General features: G+C 39.3%; 1 long non-coding RNA gene across 1 annotated transcript; it reads left to right on the top strand.

The window, feature by feature from the left end:
- The first annotated feature begins 12,478 nt into the window (after window positions 1-12,478).
- Window positions 12,479-13,426, top strand: LOC101419920 (uncharacterized). The gene is made up of 2 exons (XR_001118659.3): window positions 12,479-12,700; window positions 13,193-13,426. It is a non-coding gene; the product is annotated as an uncharacterized lncRNA (long non-coding RNA).
- Window positions 13,427-13,791: the final 365 nt, after the last annotated feature.

Genomic DNA, 13,791 nt, shown 5'->3' with positions numbered 1-13,791 from the left:
TGCACACCTTTACAGGAACTGGGAGGGACTCCCATCTCCACTTCCTCTGTGGCCAGGTCTGTGGGGAAAGGGTCTCTTTCCAGTTATGATATGATAGAGGGCATTTCTAACTCCCCTAGGGCTCCAGAAGTTAGAGTAGACTCACTGGTTACTTCTTGAAGAAGGTCAAACTTTCTTAGAACATGGATCTATTCTTTAAAAAAACAAAGGAAAACTATCATTAAAAAACCAACATCAGCAGGATTGGCTCTGAACTGAAGGCAATATTGGAGAAATAGATGAGAAGTAGGATAACGGAGACTTGCCCTCGGTCTCTAAGACAGGCCCCGTTGCTGTAGACTGGAGGGTGATTTTGATTTTTGAGGTTGGAGGGTCTTCCCTGGAAATGGAACCACCTATTTATTTTACATAAATAAATATTTTCTATATATTAAAAAAAAAAAGAAACACTGTGACCAAACTCAATTTGGCTTAAGCAACGAATTGGTCAGTAATTCGTAACCCTCAGCCACTAGTATTTCTGGACTTGGTAATTTTGCCTTAACACTGATTAATTTTACAATTGCATATAGGCTTTTAATCATTTTTGCTATTTTTTCAAAATTTTAATGCATTTTTCTGTTTTTGTCTTCTTTTTGCTTATATATCTAGTTCATCCAATCAGCATACAGTTTTCTTGTGCTAGCTGTATTAACAGCCAAAAAATTAAAACAAAAACAGAAAAGCAGGAATGAAACCAAATATCCAATAATAGAAAATATAATGAGTAAATTTTTATTGGTAATAAAAGAGCACACATAGTGTGGTACCAGTTTTACTTAAATAAAATGAGAGTCAGAACAGAACTGAAAAGAATCTGCATGAAACATTTGTTTTCCTGGGAACACTGAGTTCAATTTGGGTAATAGGCTCCTTTTCCTATTTATATTTTGTTTTTTTTCTATATTAAGCATGACTTACTACTGTAAAAAGAAAAAAGAAGCAATAAAGTAGAGAAAAATGAAAATTTAAAAGATGGATCTGGGACATATTAGGATATGTTAATATTTTTCATACCTGTATTTGGTCAGGTATGCATACTCTGACAATATTTTTACAAATATTTCAATTTTAGAAATTGGTTAACAAACGAAAGTATCAAATAATCAATTCATATGACTTTTTAGTAAATTGCACATATAATTTATTAAATTATGTATTTCATAAATCTCATGCTGCTCGATAATAGGGTTGTTTTCAAATAAACAGAGCAAAAATAATTGACTGAAAATGAAGTTAAATTGGAAGCAAAAATGTAGAGAAAGAGTATGTATGATGGCATTTGGAGTAAAACATCTATTTGGGCTGGTTGTGCCACATACTAGCTATGTGGCCTTTGACAAATTGTTTAGGCCCTTTAAGTCCCCATAAAATGGGGACAATATAATGCCTAATACATAAGTTGATGAGGATCACTTGAGATAATTCAACTAAAGTCTTCGGCATATTGCCTAGTACATACTAGGTTTAAACAAAAGCTGCTTTTGTTAGAAAAATATCAGAAAAAAAGTGTTCTCTAGGAATATTCATCATGATCTAAATGTTCTTTGAACCAAATTGGCATTTCCTGCACTTTGCTTTAGGACACATTATCATCTTTTTTATATTTTCATTATATTTTACAGTGACAAAGCTTAATTCAGCTTGTGGGAAGAAGGGCTTTTAAAATGATCCATGGTCATTTTTTAATAAAAATTTCAGGTGCTGAGGAAACACCACAGTTCCTCTGGTTATATAAAATTTTCCTTCAAGTTGACTCACATTTTTCACTTTAATTATTTTTGAAGGTAAACTTCAAAGGAAAATCACTATCACTTGATAAATGGAAAATCACTATCACTTGATAAGCAGAATGCATACAATGAAAACAAAGCAATGTAATTCATTTTTTTTTAATTAGGAGAGCATGTAAATATGAGTATAAATGACATGAAATCCCAATACTTAGTAAGGATAACAATATTTAATATCCTTTCAGATACCGAATGTACTTGTGCATGCATTGGCTCTATAATAAAGCAATTTAAAAGTGGGATCATACCATAATAGCTGTTCAGTAATCTGCTTTATTCACTCAACAATCTGTTAAGGACATCTCTCCATATCAAGATGTAAATAAATGTGCATGTATTACGTACATCATTATTTTTATAGCTGCATGGAATTCCATTTTAAGAGTATACCTTGATTTATTTAACAAATCTGTTGATGTGCAATCTACATTGTTTCCAAATTTTCACTACTAGGAACATTAACATGATGACTTATCTTCATACATATTATTTGAGATTTGTTCCTTTAACTTCTTAGAGTAAATTCTTAGAATAGGAATTACTCACTCAAAAGTCATGAGTATTATATATATATACTTACATATATATATGTAGTCAAATTGCTCAGGAGGAAAATTTGCACTTCTAGTCACACCAGAGCACATTTGGATTTGTATTTCTGCATATTCTCATCAAATTTAGGTCTTGTGAACCTTTTAAAACTCAACCAATCTAAGGCTAACAATGTTGAAATTTTCTTTCATAGATTGAGTATTGAAATTTCGTGTGTGTATATGTACATAATCTCTTCCTATACACAACAAAAGATCAAAACCACAAAAGTCAAAAAGTGACTAAAAAACAAATCAAACTCCCACATCACATCTAACCATAGCAAAAACCATAAAATACCTAGAAAAATCATAAAATACATTTACATTACTTAGATGGAAGGATAAAAATATCCTAATAACAATAAAAAATACTTATATGTCTATACCAGGTGCACAATTTGCTCTGTTGTGGGAAAACATATTATTATCAACTATCTAGTCTCCATATGGATATATAAATTGAATCCAATTAAATCAAAAGCCAAATAAGCTTTATAAAAATTTTTTTCAGTTCATTTGGAAGTATAAACTGTGAAACTAGAAAGGAAAATATAAAAGAAAGGTAATGAGGCGATTTAATCTAAAGATTTTAAAAGAATATTTACAGAAGTTAAGTAGAGAGAAACTGGCACAGAAGTAGACATGCTAATTAAAATGAAAAGAAATAGAATGAAGTATGTGAGAATGCAGCATTTTAAAACAATGAGGAAATTTTCAAGTTTTAATAAGTGAACTGGATAAACACTTGTTAGGAGAGAAAAAAATTGTATCCCTTACTGACTTTATATATCACAATATATCCTTTATTTTCAATTTTATTTGATACATTTAATAGTTGAAAATATAAATATTATAAAAAAAGAAAAAAATGCTGTTGAATAAAAACATACATTTCTCAATTTAATGTATACTGGGTACATACAAAAAAAATTTTTAATCATACAATATGTTACACAGTATATTTGTGAATATAGTATTTGTCCTTTTGTGTCTGGCTTGCTGCACTTGACTAATGTCCTCCAGATTCATCCATGTTGTCACATGTTCTATGACTTCATTTCTTCTTATAGCTGCATAATATTCCATTGTGTGAATACATCACAGTTTGTTTATCCACTCCTCATTTGATGGACACCTGGGTTGTTTCCAACTTTTGACAATTGTGAATAATGCCTCCATGAATATTGGGGTGCAGATGTCAGTTTGTGTCACTGCTCTCAGTTCTTCTGGGTATATACCCAGTAGTGGTATTGCCGGGTCACATGACAAGTCTATATTCAACTTCTTTAGGAACTGCCAAACAGTTCTCCACAGTGGCTGCACCATTCTGCATTCCCATCAACAGTGAATAAGTGTTCCCAACTCCCCACATCCTCTCACACTTGTCGTTCTGTCTTTTTAACAGTGTCCATTTTATTAGGCATGAAGTGAGATCTCATTGTAGTTTTGATTTGTATTTCCCTTGTCATTAGTGACGCTGAGCCTTTTTCATGTGTGCTTTTTTTTACCATTTGTATTTCTTCTTTGGACAAATGTCTATATAAGTGTTTTCCCCTTTTTTAATTGGGTCATTTGTCTCTTTATTGTTGAGTTGTAACATCTCTTTATACATCCTGGATATTAAACCATTATCAGACATGTGATTTCCAAATATTTTCTCCCATTGAGTCAGTTGCCTTCTCACCCTTTTGACAAAGTCTCGGGAGGTGCAAATGTGTTTAATTTTGAGGAAGTCCCATTTATCTATTTTTTTCTTTTGTTGTGTGTGCTTTGGGTGTAAGGTCCAATATGGACACACACACAGACAAATTAAGATTGAAAATGAAAATGAAGAAAGGAAATCTGCTGTTTATATATCAGAAAGTAGTCAACACCAACTTTCTTCATAAAAGTTAGAAACTTCAAATAAAAAAAAGGTAGAGATCCCCAAAACAGATGAAGATAGGACCAGGTAATGCACACAAGACTGTTCTGAGAATCATAGACTTCAGCTTGATCTCACTCCATTTGCTCTCTAACCCTCACAGAGAAGACAAAACAGACAGTTTCAGGAAACAACCAGGTATGAAGGGACAAACTACAGCTGTGCCTTGTGGAAATCCATCAGTTACTTTGGGACTTTTTCCAGTTCAGTTCTTGCTCAGGAAATAGCCTTTGAGAGCCTCCTTGGACAGGTGCCTTCTACTATGGCCACAGCCCAGTGTCCAGACTTCAACTTGTTGTGAGGCTTCAAATGATTTGTTAGCCTCCACCTTTGCGCTTTGGGGTGAAATCTGCCTTGGAGCTCTGAATGATTAAGTGAAGTAGAGATGTGGCCATGCTTTGCAGAACATCCATTTATTGCATGGGGAATTTGGTGCAGATGGCTTGGAGTGGCACCACTGCATGAGAATGGAGATGAGGAGCTCCTGGGAATTCCTTAGGGCCCACGTGGTCTGTCCAGGCCTGAGAAAGGCCTTTGTATTTTAGGCCAAGGTGCATGTTAATCTTCTCACATCAGATTTTAAGAAACTGATTTAAACAGATTTTAAGTCACTCTACCTTCAGAAAGTGAAGTCTAGAAGCCTGGTCCTGAAGAAGGAGATAGAAAAAAATGCAGAACAGACATAAGAACTCAGGAAGGCCAATATTGTGAGACTATGTTTATAGAAATGAATGCTGTATGTATCAGCAGAAAAAATAATATATAATTAAAATGAATTATTTAATTGTGTAAGAAAAAGTTGAGTAAGATGTCTCTTCTGTCACTTTTAATGAACCTGTGGTTAGTTCTGGGGATAGGATACACTGAGGAAACTTGAATCTCTGGACTGTCCATGTGCCAGCTGGGCCCTGAGTCTCAGCAAAATTGAGACTCCTACTCTCTGGTTCATTGAACTTACACAGGTCAGCTAACAGGGAGATGAAGATGGTCAATCACCAGGCCAGGGAACCAAGCGTGCCTATAACTGCAAGCAGGAGAACTGCATCCATCATCCATGGGAATCTAAGCTCTCTCTCGATATAGAGGTGGAGGGGACATCACCATCCCAGGGCACATAGAATGAAGGAATAAAATATGGATTAGAGTGGACTTACTGATAGTTTACTATAAAACATTTGTGACTACTGATAAAAAATTTTTTAAAAAGTGCTGCAAGTTGGACCCCCCCCCCCCCAAAAAAAAAGATGCAATGGTATCTGTATAGGAAGAAATTGAAATGAAATTTGTAATGTAACCTGGAAAGCACTTTGTGTGCAGAAATGTTTCAAATACATTTTTAAACTCTCTTGCTTATAGAAAGACTCATCTATCCAAAAAACATTGACATGCTGAAAAATTTAGGTCCTGAGGTTTTGGAAATCAGAAGCAGAGACAATAAATTATTTTTCTATTGTATCATTCTTAGTGCAACTCAGAACCCTGGTATTACAATAAATATTTGTTGAGGTTATAAGAATTCTATTGAAAACCTTTAGCCTCAACTCTTCCTTGCTTTAAAATGGTAACTAGTATGTCATGACTGCCACCCTGTATCAGGAAGTGTACTTAGATTACATAAATGTTACTAAAAAAATAGAGGGACCACTTTCTCCACATCAAAGCTACAATTTCTTCCATTAATAACCACAATAGTTCCATAGTAGAATATCAGTAAGTCCAATCTAATCCATACTCTATTCCTCCATCCTGTGGACCCTGGGTTGGTGATGTCTAATTCACCTGTGTATCAAGCTGGGGCTTAGATTCGACATGGATGTTGGATGCAATTATCCTGCTTGCAGTTGTATTCTCTCTTGGTTCCCTGGTGTGGTGGCTGACCTTCTTCACCTCCCTGTTAGCTGGCTGGGGTAAGTCCAATAATCCAGAAGGTAGGAGGTGCAAATCTGCTGAGGCTCATGGCCTGGCTGTGACATGGACAGTCCAGAGATTCAGATCTCCTGAGTATGCACCAACCCCAGTACCAACCATAGGTCCAGTAAAAGTGACAGAAGAGTCATGTGTAGAAAGAACACATTGAGTCAAACTCCATCACACTCAGGAACACAAACTCTAAAAGTTGTGAGAAAGTGACCACAGTAACTGCTGAGGGTAGGAGAGGGAAGAAGAGATATGATGTGGGGGCTTTTTCAGGACTCAGTGTTGAACTGGGTGGTACTTCAGGGACTGTGGCTGGACATTGTTTGTTCTGCCATGGCAGGATGGACTGGGGGAGAGTGTAAACTACAATGTAGACCATTATCCATGTGGTGCAGCAGTGCTTCAAAATGTATTCACCAAATGCAATGAATGTCCCATAATGATGAAAGAGGTTGTTGATGTGGGAAGATTGGGTTGAGGGGGTTGGAGGTTATATGGGGTCCTCTTATATTTTTGAATGTAACATTAAAATAAATAAAGGAGAAAAAATATAGAGGGATTCCCACATGCTCCCCTCCCCAGGCTTCTCCAGTTCCCCTATCAGCAGGCTCCTTCATTCATGCAGTACATTTGCCTCCTTTGATGAACACATCTTGGAGCATTGCCACCAGGTGATGATTACAGCTTACATTGAGCTTACACTCTCTCCTGCACAGTTTTGGAAGTTATTACAAATATATAGGGGCCTGTATCCACCACAACTTCACTGGCAGGTGCCGCCTTCTGTGAGCTTCAATCCTCAAGGCCCTTGCAGGAAATAGCTCCTGAGTTCATCACAAGGGAAGAGGTTTGCACCCTGCTCACATCCTGCTCAGAGGCCCGGCCAGAGCATACCGCAGAGTAGGGCTTGTGCTATCAGGATTGGGGGCATGGGAAGCACCTCCCTGCTCCTCAGGGCTCCACCATCCAGCTGAAATGAGGACAAGACAGGTTCTAACTTCCCAGGGAGAAAGACTTACCTTTCTGCTGTTTCTCTGCCTAAGGAAAAGGCAGGGAATTGCTAAGATAGGCAGCCTGGAAATGCTGGGCCCTGGCAATTAGTGTGTTCCAGGGTCTGACTAATTTGCTTATGGAAGGATTAATTTGCAAAGGATTCTAGGACTTAGAGTTCTGCCCTTGGTTTACCTAGGTCAGACTTTACTAGGACCAAGTTTGAATCATGCAGAAATAGAGTTCTATCAATGTGTTAAAAGACAGCTGTCCCCACTGGCATGAAGTGATGCAACAGTTCTGAGGCAACAAATGACACGAACAAACTGATGCAACAAATGATGCAAACAAACTGAAGCAAGCTGTCCCCACTGGAATGAACTGATGCAACAAAATGATGCAAACAAACTGATGCCAAACGAACAAAATTAACTGATACAACAAATGATGCAAACAAACTGATGCAACAAACTGGGCAACAAAATGACAACCATTTCAGTCTTTCTCAACCTAAGCAGTTTCTCTAATCACCGTGTCCAAACTTCTCCAGGCTCTTCAGTGCCTTTCAATACTATGTTGCTAATACCGAAGTCCATGCAATTCATTCAGGCACCAATGACATATTATTCAAGTTTAATCCCTCTACTGAAGCTCATTCCCTAGGTCATCATTCCCAAGTCTATGAAGCTAAATACTGTTGATTCCAACACTAACCCATGGATGCTCTCTTTATTGTAATTTTCAGTAGAATTGTTTGCCCCTGACTACTTTGGTCTGCTCCTATGGTATTGCACGTGCCTTCTTACTGTCTCAACTAATCTCAAGCAAATGATATCCCCATGCTCTGACATCAATTTCAGGGAAGTTGCCATATTTATGCTTTGATTTGGGGTGTCATTCTGAATTACAGCACAGCCTATGACTTGCCAGTTTGCACTCTATGTCCCAGTGAACCTAACAAAGTTGTGGGCATGGAGAGGACAGCATGGCTCCTCTAGGATAGAGCTTAGTTGGAGGAGCATGTGGGTGCCTCACAAGGATTCAAAATCCTCCTACACAGGAAACGAAAATGTAAGTCCAAGTGTCTGCAAGTCTTCCTACTTTATAGTGTTTTTAGTCAGAACACTTTTACTAGCAGATAACACAAAACAATCAAATAATAACAAAAATGATTTAACAACATGAGAAGAAAGTACTAGAGTCCTGTCAGCTCCATTTTCTTCCTATGGTTTTGACTTCATTTTCCAAAAGCTTTTCTCTGTGTCAAGGAAACTATCACCCCTCTCTGAGGCGAATTCCCACCTCAGCATCCTTATAATAAGTGTCCTACTGGCCCCAGGTGCACACACCTGGAACAATCACTGTGCTCATAGGTTGAGGGTTTTCTGATTGGTAATTTTGTACCACATGCTTCGTCCTATGGCAAAGAACCTTTGATTAACAACCCCTACCCCATTCGAGAATGACACTGGGTAAAACAGATATTTTCCAAAAGAAAGAGATATAGGAGCAGGTAAAGTTGTGGACATCTATTAGAAAGGGATTGATCTTTTTTAATTAATCAAAATTGAATGAATCCCTCCTTCATATCCCATGGCAGAAGCTCTAATAGCCCTGATACCTCCAAGGAATCCTCTGTAGAACACATACCTCCTATTTTAATCTTTCTGTAAGTTTCTGCCTTACTGAGTCGCTCTTCACCTTGCCCTCCACCACAGCTGCTTTTCTCCAATGTACTTTGACTGCTCAGCACATTGCTTTTATATTCTTCCCTTTCCAATCTGAAGAAAACAAGTAACTCAGAGCAGTTATGTGTAACAGATGTTTTAAATTGAGGTATTATATAATAGGTGGGAATGACAGAGCATCACAAATTAGACAACTGAACACAAGTCTGACCAATCCTATCATTTGATAAAACTCCATCAGCATTTCCAGCCTGGGATATTGCTCTCTGGTCGTGACCAGTCCAGGCTCAAAATTACAACCTTCCCTCTCCTCTAGTGGTCTCAGAGACACACATACTTGCACCCACAACAGCCCAAGGTTTCCACTTTACCAATCCCCCACCCCTCCTTACACACTCATATACACTGATGAGTGTGCACACACCACCCAGCACACACTCACACATGGACGCCCTGAAATGCCGACCCCAGAGCCCACGATTTCCTCTCCTAGACCTGCCTCAGTCTCTGTGCTGCAACTGCTGAGCCTCATGTGCACACCCTAGAACCAGCACCTTTAGCACCCCAAGGGGTGCTGAGCCTCTGCTCCAAGGGCCTCAGCTTACAGGAAAGAACAGAGGCTGGAGAGGCCAGTCACTTGCTCATGACGCCATAGCTTGTTAAGGGCAGACCTGCACCTGGAATCTCCCACACAGGGCCTGGTCCCTCCCCAGAAGCCTCCAGAAATGAGGAAGTGCCACGTTCTGTCCTCTGTCCCTGGCCCCTGCTGGCGAGAATCTCAGCTTTCTTCCTCATGGCTCAGCTGGCCTCAGTGCCACAGGAGAATGGGGGAAAGAGTGAGGGTCCTCATGGCTGTGGTTCCCCCGGCCATCAGCATCCTGGATAGGGAGCAGTAGCTGAGCAGATACCAGCTCTGCCTTTATACAGATCAGAGGTGCAGGATCAGAGAGGAATAAACTCCCGAGAAGGGTCTGCCCTCAGGATGTTTGATGTGTGCATTGCTGAGGGTGAAGGAGCCTGTGGGGCTGGATGGCTCAGACCTTCAGTGCTCCTCTGGTCTAGGAATATCAGCTCCATGTACACACCTGCTGTTTCTGTTTGCTAAAGGCCCATAAAATCTCCTTCTCCATGAGCTTGACCATGAGCATCACAGGGGGCACAGCTGAGTATCTTTTATATCCTGAACTAGCACGGAATATAAACTTCTCTGAAAGCATCTTCTGTAGCTGTCTAATCTCTCTTTTCACACCATGTCCCTTTCACTGTACTTCTCAGCACAGCAACATTCATTTTCTACCTAAATTCCTAGGTCAAGGTCATGGGAATTCATGCCATCTGAAAGTAGGTTTCCAATGGGGGTTGCTGTGCTGCTTCTGTCCTGGCCTTAGATTAGAAGAGGCAAGAGTAGTTCAAAGTGCAGGATGAGAAGTGTGAGACCTCAGGCTTTCTTTTAGATGACCACAGGTTTGATGTCGAAGACAGTAGGCCATGGATTCCATGCTGCAAAAAGAAAGGTATTTTATTCTTAATTATTATTCATAAGCATGTTAAAACACTAAATACCTTTCCAAAATGCCTCTAGAGAGCCCTAGAAATACTTCTCCCAGAAAGAAGCCAAGGAGATGGAGGTTCGAAGTCAGGGCTGTGTTTAAGGCTGAAAGGTGAGCTGAGAACTTTCTGATCCCAAACACACAGGTTCACAGGCACCTTCTGGTTTGTGGGGATGCTAGATTCTAAAGGTTAAACACCTGGATGTTACAATTTTTAGCCATTCATTTTTCTTTCCAGATTTTAGACCCACCCAAATAAATTATGGACTAGGGAAGGATGAAAAAAAAACTGAGGTAAATTTTTCCTATAAAAGAGGAATCTGGGTGATGAAGACACACATGAAGGAAACCATGGAGTGTTGTCATACTGGAATAAACTTCCCCTGTGCACATCCTTCTCCTACCCAGCCTCAGCTCAGCTCGTGAAGCAATAGGAGCTGTGTATGCAGAACTCAGGAATGGTGTAAAAGGAAGGGGAAGGCATGGTGGATTGAGACAGTGACAACCTGGGGTCCACAGCCAACAGGGTAGAGCGAGGACCACACAACCAGCCAGCAAAAGCTGAGATTATGGGTACTGGACCATAATAGTTGCTGTTGGTTCACCAGTTCAAATGCATATTCCAGGCATGGCTGTACCTCTTCTTGGTGCCAACCACTACCTTAGTGTTTACACTTCAGCAGGTGATGCTGATGATGACAAAAACAATAACAATGACAGGAATATATTTTGAGTTGTCAGGTACTTCTGTAAACAATTTGCACTTTTAAAAAAAAATTATATCCTTGCAAGAACAAAATGAAAATGAAGTTAAGAATAAAATGAAAGCTGAGGGCAGAGCAGTACCTTCCCAAACTCACACAGACAAGCACAAAGATCTCAGCAGACAAGGTCCCTGCCCTCCTGGAACTTTCAATGGAATGAGGAGAAAGAGAATCACACAAGCAGGTGGTGGGGTGAACGGCCTTCCTGGCATTTTGTTTGCATATTCTAGTATAATTCCTGACATTTTCTTTCTTAGTTAAAGAGAATGAATTGATTTCCTTTTTCCTTCCTTTGTATCTTTTCTTCCTTCTACTATATCTTTATATTTATTATATATCCTAGTTATACAGACTTTCACTGGTCAATATTGCAGATTTTCATCATATCTTTAAATAAGTGTATTCATATTGAGTTCATCATTATCCATAATCCCCTCTTTCTCTTCTTCTTGTTAAATTTCCATGTTTCGTTGAGATTCTGGGGAATTTTAATTCCAAATGGCAATTCATAAAATGTTTTAATTCAATCTACTTTGTTTATAATGTTTCCTAACAACAATATTAACATGTCTAACTTACTATCAACCATTAATGGAATAAAACCCTAAATGAAATATAGACAGTTTAATGAGTCTTTTTTCAACTCTGTTTTTCTATTTCTATGTCTATTTATTTGGACTCTTTTATATTTTATTGCAATATACTCTTGAGCATTTTTTTCAAAATTATTCATATACTATACATTTCCTTTGTCTGTGAATATGCAAAAAAAAGAAGACGACTTACCCCCATAAATCTCAAACATATATTGTCTCAAAATAGAATTCCACATTCAAGTTGCTTTCCCTTATAAAATTAAAAACTGGCCCGTAGTAACTAATGTTGCTAGGGAAAAGTGCAATGCAGTTTGATAATTGCCCCCTTGTAGTCATTTTCTTTTTTTCTAGTCTGTTTAGAGGTACACACACACAAATATATTTACTCATAAATATTCAAACAGAGGAGTAGCAGGCTTATGAAGGTCTTAACAGCATCATCGCGTGTGAAAAGCAAACATGGACACCAAGCAAATAGATGCATATTGTAAGTAGAAGGAGAAGCAGATCAGAGGAACATCAAAGTGACTCAGGTAACAGGAGGAAGTTGGGCTGGCCACCCCTCCCTCAGGTATTGACACATTTAGGTCCTGACACACCTATAAAGGCAGGAGTGAACCTCTTGCCTCTCTACCACACTCAGCCCCCTGCTCTCCTGTCCTGGTCTGACCCCGCAGTGACTCTCTGCCATGAGGACGCTTGCTGTCCTCTCTGCTGTTCTCCTGTTGGCCTTCCTGACTCATGCTGAGCCCTTCAGAGAACACACTGAGGAGCATTCTGAGGCCCAGGACCACGATATGGCCATCTCCTTTCTGGGGGATGAAAGGGCCACTCAAGAGGCTGCAGGTGAGAGCCCAGAGGTGCCACCATGAAGCCACGATAGCATTAGGAAGTGAGGGCCTTCAAGCTAGAGACTCTTCTAGGGTTCTTGGAACACCAGAGGATTGGGTTCCAGGAGGTGTGAGTGGGAGACTCAGCAGCTTCAGGGTCAGAGGCTAGACCAGCTTCTTTTCATTGCTCCTTAGCACCTGTAGGCAGGGCTCAAAAGCTTGTGAGTGTGGATGGGTTAGAATGAGAGGTGAGTAATGCTGAATATGGGAGCTGTATCACAGGGGATGTGATAAACCTGTAAATGATTGATGATCCTTCATGAGCAACTCAGTATAAGATTTCTTTTGTCTATGACAATTGTGCATTCTCTCCATCCTTTTATGACTGGTGTATATTGGTTTATTAGTGACAGACTTGTCACTTCTTAAAGCATCTCCCCTGCTCTGGCTCTGTCACTTCCCCTTCCCTCCTTTCCCACTGTACCTGACATGCCCCTTCTCTTCCCAGGCCCTCAGCGGAGAATGGGCTGCATTTGTAAACTCCTGGGCTGCCAGCCCGGGGAGCGTATGCGTGGGTTCTGTTCTGGCCTCCCTGTCCGTGTGCGGTGTTGCCGCTGAGCCATGTCAACTGAGATGCAAAGAAGTGCAAGGTCCAGTCTGAAGATCTTGAAAAGACCGATTTTACTCTGTATACTCTGTGCTTTTTGTACTTCTTTATCCAAAATAAAGTTAAAGTATTGGCTTCAGTGTGTTTGGCCCTTCCTTATTTGTTTGTCTGAGTTGGCATATGGCTTATCTGTGCTGTCCAGTTTTATTGTGAATTCTGTCCTGAATGGTTTACATTAAGAGTAACCTGCCTTTGCTTCCCAAACAGCAACAATTTTAGCATCAGCCATCAAGTGTAAAAAAAAAAAAAAAAAAAAAGAAACAGCAAAAAGAAACTTATGGGTTAATTGGTCAGTTTGAGTCTAAAGAATTCTACATGTTCATAATGATATTCAAAAGAGGGACATCACTATACAATGCATGAAAATGTGGTTGTTGATTCACAGGAAAGGTAGATACAATAGACTTCCACTTTTATTTAATTAGTGGGAAATCATTGAT

The sequence above is a fragment of the Dasypus novemcinctus genome, chromosome 25, assembly GCF_030445035.2.
Source record: "Dasypus novemcinctus isolate mDasNov1 chromosome 25, mDasNov1.1.hap2, whole genome shotgun sequence".
Classification (NCBI taxonomy): domain Eukaryota; kingdom Metazoa; phylum Chordata; class Mammalia; order Cingulata; family Dasypodidae; genus Dasypus; species Dasypus novemcinctus.
Note: the sequence above shows the minus strand (reverse complement) of the source record. Positions and strands in the feature narration are given on the sequence as shown.